Raw genomic sequence first — 5,832 nt, forward strand, 5'->3', positions numbered from 1 at the left:
GTAGTATGGACATTTTAATACTGTTAATTATTCTTATTCATGAACCTGGTATATGCTTCCATTTATTTATATTTTCTTCACTTTGTTGTTTCTGTATCTTATAAGTTTTCGAGTACAGGTCTTTTACATCCTTGGTTAAATTTATTCCTAGGTATTTCTTTGAAGCAATTTTGAATGAGATTGTTTTCTTAGTTTTTCTGTTTGATAGTTCTTTATTGGTCTATAAACACGCAACTGATTTCTGGATATTTATTTTGTATCCTGCTACCTTACGGAATTCACTTATCAGTTCTAGTAGTTTTTGGTGGAATCTTTAGGTTTCTCATGTCATCTGCAAATAATGACAGTTTTCTTCCTTTTCAATTTGGATGCCTTTTATTTTTTCTTCTTTTTGTTTGATTGCTGTGGGTAGGACTTCCAGTACTATGTTGAATAAGAGTGGTGAAAGTGGGCATCTCTGTCTTTTTCCCAATCTTAAGAGAAATGCTTATAGTTTTTGCTCATTGAGTATGATGTTGGCTGTGGGCTTGTCATATATGGTCTTTATTATGTTGAGGTATATTTCCTCTATTCCCACCGTACTGAGAATTTTTACCATAAATGGTGTTGGATTTTGTCAAATGTTTTTTCTACATCTATTGATGTGATCATGTGGTTTTTATCTTTAATTTTGTTTATGTGGTGTATCTCACTTATTGTTTTGTGGATGTTATAGTAACCTTGCACCTCTGGAATAAATCCTACTTGATCATGGTGTATGATCCCCCCCCCCTCCTTTTTTTTTCTTCTAAATTCATCATCTTTACACTCAATGAATTAATAGCAGTGGGTTCAGACTGGCCAGGTCCAGGGTTCTGTGGGCCTTGGGGGCAGGCCCAGCTACAACAAACACAGGAAAATGGGTGAGAGGGCAGGGGGAGGAGAGAGTTAACAGATTTGATCTTAAACTTGGGGTGTTGGGTGGAAAAGTGATGATCCTTAGGGCTTGGGGTCAGGACCAGCAGGAAGAAAGCTGTGGATCCTCAAAGGGGTGGGCTGGTACCCCTGGGGCTGTGCTGATTGGGAAGAAAAATGAGGCCTCCTCCCCTGAGGACTAGGCACTTGCCTCAGTCTCCTCCTGCCCCCACACCATCCAGGGGAGAGATGGGGCCCTCATCCCCTTGCTCCTCTCACTGGCTCAGAGGCTGTTCCAGGTTGAGCCTCTGAAAGAAGCATTTGCCCAACTCATATGTGCTTACCATGATGGCACAGGAAGGTGTGGCCTTGATGATCTTTGGGAGGAAGCCTATGAAGAGTCCCCTGGTGCCAGACTCAGCCCGGATCCTCCGCAGCAGCAGCCAGGTGGAGTCGGTGTGTAGGAGTGACACTCTCATAGCCTCAACTGCTCTCAGTGCAACCTGGGGTTGATTTTTCACCACATTGGAGGGTGGAGTCAGGATGACAGACACTGTCTCTGAGGTGCCACCAGCCACAAAACTGATGCCCTGACGTCTGGTCCTTTGGCTTGAGCTAGCTCTTCACCAGCTCATAGTTGAATCAGTACAGGACTGAAAAGGGCACATTCCGAAGAGCAGTGGGGCTCCAGCCCAGCCACAGTGAGTGCCAGCTGCCCTGAGCTATGGAGGTTTGGACACAGGCACCCAACTCCCTGTATGACACATGCTGAGCCTGCAACTTTGTCCGTACCAGCTCTAAGGGGCTTATCATAGTCACGGTGCCCAACTGGGCCAGTGTACCAGCCACCATGGGTGCATAGAAGTCAGAGGTCAGGTCTCGACCGCACAGGAAGCCCTTGAGTTGGTTATAAGCCATGAAGTAGATGGCGGTTGCTGGCAGTCATCACCAGGGTGGCTGGAAGGCCACTCCACAGGGTCCTGGTACCCTCATGTCTCACAATCTTCACAAAGGCATCCATAGTGCCAGTGACGCGAGTGGGGTCCTGAAACCAGATCGCACAGCGGGCACCATTTGGGCACAGGTACAGGGGCTTCAGAACACCTTTGCAGTACAGGAGGCACTTCCCTGTGGGTCAGAGAGAGGAGGGCAGTTTGGCATAAGAGAGGCTCCAGAGTCTGGAGGGAGGCATCAACTTGCTGGTCATTGAGGGGCATTGAGACTGCAGGTGGGCCTTCACCACGTCCAGGGGAGTCATGAAGAGGGAAGTGACCACAGCTCCAGCACCTGAGGCCACCATTTGTTGGAGGGGACTGATGCCCCCAGGGTCCTGATCAGACATCTTATAGTTTCAATTCTGGCTTTAGGATGGCCCTCATGTGGTGCGGCACAGTGCCCAGGGTAGGGCAGGCCAGTGGCGGGTCCGAGTGCGGAGTCCCCATGCGTTCGCCTTGCTTCAAGGTCGACAAGGAAAGGTGTATGATCTTTTTAAGGTATTGCTGAATTTGGTTTGGTACTCCTTTGTTGTGGATTTTAGCATCTATGTTCATCAGGGATATTGGCCTTTAATTTTCTTTCTTTGTAATATCTTTATCTTGTTTTGAAATTATGATAATGCTGGGCTTGTAAAATGAGCTTGGTAGTCTTTCCTCCTCTTGAATATTTTGGAATAGTTTGAGAAGGTTAGATGTTCATTCTTTTTTGAAAGTTTGGTAAAATTCACCTATGGAACCATGTGGTCCAGGACTTTTGTTTGTTGGGATTTTTTTTATTACTACTTTAATTTCTTTAGTTGTAATCTGTTTATTTAGATTTTCTGATTCTTCCTGATTCAGTTTTGTAAGATTGTATGTTTCTAGGAATTTTTCTTGTTGTTGTTAATCCTCCCTTGCCCGAGGATATTTTTCCCATTGATTTTTGTAGAGAGAGTGGAAAGGAAGGAAAGAGAGAGGAGGGAGGGAGGAAGGAAAGGGGGTTGGGAGAGAGAGAGCGAGAGAGAGAGAGAGAGAGAGAGAGAGAGAGGAGAAACATCAATGTGAGAGAGAAACATTGATCAGTTGCTTCCCCCGCATGCCCCAAATCTGCAACCCAGGTATGTGCCCTTGACCAGGAATTGAACCCCTGACCCTTCAGTGGGTTGTACGACACTCTAGCCCAGCGTTCTCAACCTGTGGGTCGCGACCCCTTTGGGGGTCGAACCACCCTTTCACAGGGGTCACCTAAGACCATCGGAAAACACATACATAAGTACATATTGTTTTTGTGATTAATCACTATGCTTTAATTATGTTCAATTTTTAACAATGAAATTGGGGGTCACCACAACATGAGGAACTGTATTAAAGGGTCACGGCATTAGGAAGGTTGAGAACCACTGCTCTAGCCAATAAGCCATGCCAATCAGGGCTGTTTCTAGGAATTGTCCAATTTGTTCACATAAATGTAGTTGTTCATAATATTTTCTTACAATCCTTTGTATTTCTTTGGTGTCAGTTGTTACTTCTCTTTCATTTCCCATTTTACTTATTTGGGTCCTCTCTCTTTTTTTATTGATGAATCTGCTTAAAGGTTTGTCATTCTTGTTTAATCTTTTTAAAGAACCAACTCTTGGTATCGATGATCTTTTGTAATTTTTTTTTAGACTTTATTTTGTTAATTTCTGCTCTGATCGTTATTTTCTTTCTTCTCACTTTGACCTTTGTTGTTCTTTTTCAATTTCCTTTAAGTATAAAGTTAGATTGTTTATTTGACACTTTCTTGGTTCTTGAGATAGGCCTGTAATGCTATGAATTTCCCTCTTAGAACTGCTTTTGCTGTGTCCCATAGATTTTGGGTTGATGTGCCTCATTTTCTTTTGTTTGAAGGTATCTTTTGATTTCTTCCTTGATGTCATTGTTAACCCATTCATTGTTTAGTAATATGTTTTTTAGCCTCTATGTGTTTGTGTGTTTTCAGTTTTTTTCTTATAATTGATTTCTAGTTTCATATTGTGGTTAGAGAAGATGCTTGATATGATTTCAGTCTTCTTAAATTCACTGAGACTTATTTTGTGTCCTAACATGTAGTCTATACTAGAAAATGTTCCATGTGTACTTCAGAAGAATTTATATTCTGCTGCTTTGGGGTAAAATGCTCTGAAGATATCAATTAAATCCATCTCATCTAGCGTGTCATTAAGGCTGTTGTTTCCTTGTTGATTTTCTGTCTGGAAGATGTATCCATTGACATTAATGTGGTGGTAAAAATCCCTTACTGTGACTGCATTACTGTCAGTCTCTTCTTTTATGTCCATCAAGATTTGCTTTACATACTTAGGTGCTCCTATGTTGGGTGCATAAATGTTTATAAAGTTTGTATCTTCTTATTGGATTGTTGCCTTTATCACCATGTAGTGCCCTAAAATCTATATTGTCAGATATAAGTATTGCTACTCCAGTTTTTTCAAATTTCCATTTTCATGAAATACCTTTTTTCATCTCTTTACTTTTAGTCTGTCTGTATCTTTTGTTCTGAGGTGGATCTCTTATAGACAGTATATATATGGGTCTTGTTTACTTATCCATTCAGCTACCCTATGTCTTTTGATTGTAGCATTTAAGCCATTTACATTTAAAGTGGTTATTGATAGGTACTTATTGTCATTTTATTCTTTTAGCTATGTTTCTCTGTTTTTTTCTCCTCTTCCTCCTGTGCCGCCTTCTTCCTCCTTTCTTCTTCCCAGTCCTACTCCTCCTCTCCCTCCTCTCCTCTTTCTCCTTTTTTTCCTCCTCTTCCTCCCCCCCCAATTCCTTGTGGTCCCCCTCACTTTTCCTTGGGTCCTCCCTCTCTTCCTCTTGTTATTCCTCATTCCTTTTACATTTCTTGTTATACTTCTTTAGATTTTCTTGTCTGGGAATCTCTTTATTTTTCCTTTAATTTTATTCTTTCTTTTTAATTCTCTCCTGAGGATATGTTTTTATTAATTTTAGAGACAGAGGAAGGGGCGGGGGGAAGGAGGGAGGTAGAGAGGGATGGAGAGAAAGAGGGGGGAAAGAAAGAGAAATAGAAACATCGATTGCTTGCTTCCTGCATGTGCCCGACCAGGGATCAAACCTACAATTGGGTATGTGTCCTGACTGGGAATCAAACCTATGACCCTTTGGTGCACAGGATGATGCTCCAACTAACTGAGACACACTCACCAGGGTTGTCCTTTGGTTTTAGATGATATCCTGGAAATAGTCTTGCTGGGTAAAGTAGTCTTGGTTGTAGGTTCTTGATTTTTATCACTTTGAATATTTTACACCAATCCCTTCTTGCCTGAAATGTTCTCTTGAGATTGAGAAGTCAGCTGTCAGTCTTTTGGGAGTTCCCTTGTAGGTAATTAAGCACTTTTCTCTTGCTGTCTTTAAGATTCTGTATTTGTCTTTAACCTTTTTCTTTTATATATATATATATATATATATATATATATATATATATATATATATTTTATTTTTTATTGATTTTTTACAGAGAGGAAGGGAGAGAGATAGAGAGTTAGAAACATCGATGAGAGAGAAACATCGACCAGCTGCCTCCTGCACACCCCCTACTGGGGATGTGCCGGCAACCAAGGTACATGCTCCTGACCGGAATCGAACCTGGGACCCTTCAGTCTGCAGGCTGACGCTCTATCCACCGAGCCAAACCAGCTAGGGCCCTTTTTCATCCTAATTATGATGTGTCTTGATGTGGACCTCTTTGGATTCATCTTGTTTGGGACTCTTCATGCTTCCTTGAATTGTGTGTCTTTTTCCTTCACCAATTTAGGGAAGCTTTCATTTATTATTTCATTAACTAGGTCTTGATCACCTTGCTCGCTCTCTTTTTCTCTCTCTCCTTCTTATGCCCCTATGAGGCAAATGTTGTTATGCTTCTTGTTGTTCCAAACTATCCTCATTTTTTTGGATCCTTTTT

General features: G+C 41.7%; 1 pseudogene; it reads right to left on the minus strand.

The window, feature by feature from the left end:
- Positions 1-344: 344 nt before the first annotated feature.
- LOC102426484 lies at positions 345-2,248 on the minus strand (annotated as a pseudogene).
- Positions 2,249-5,832: the final 3,584 nt, after the last annotated feature.

The sequence above is a fragment of the Myotis lucifugus genome, unplaced genomic scaffold (genome assembly GCF_000147115.1).
Source record: "Myotis lucifugus unplaced genomic scaffold, Myoluc2.0 scaffold_41, whole genome shotgun sequence".
Classification (NCBI taxonomy): domain Eukaryota; kingdom Metazoa; phylum Chordata; class Mammalia; order Chiroptera; family Vespertilionidae; genus Myotis; species Myotis lucifugus.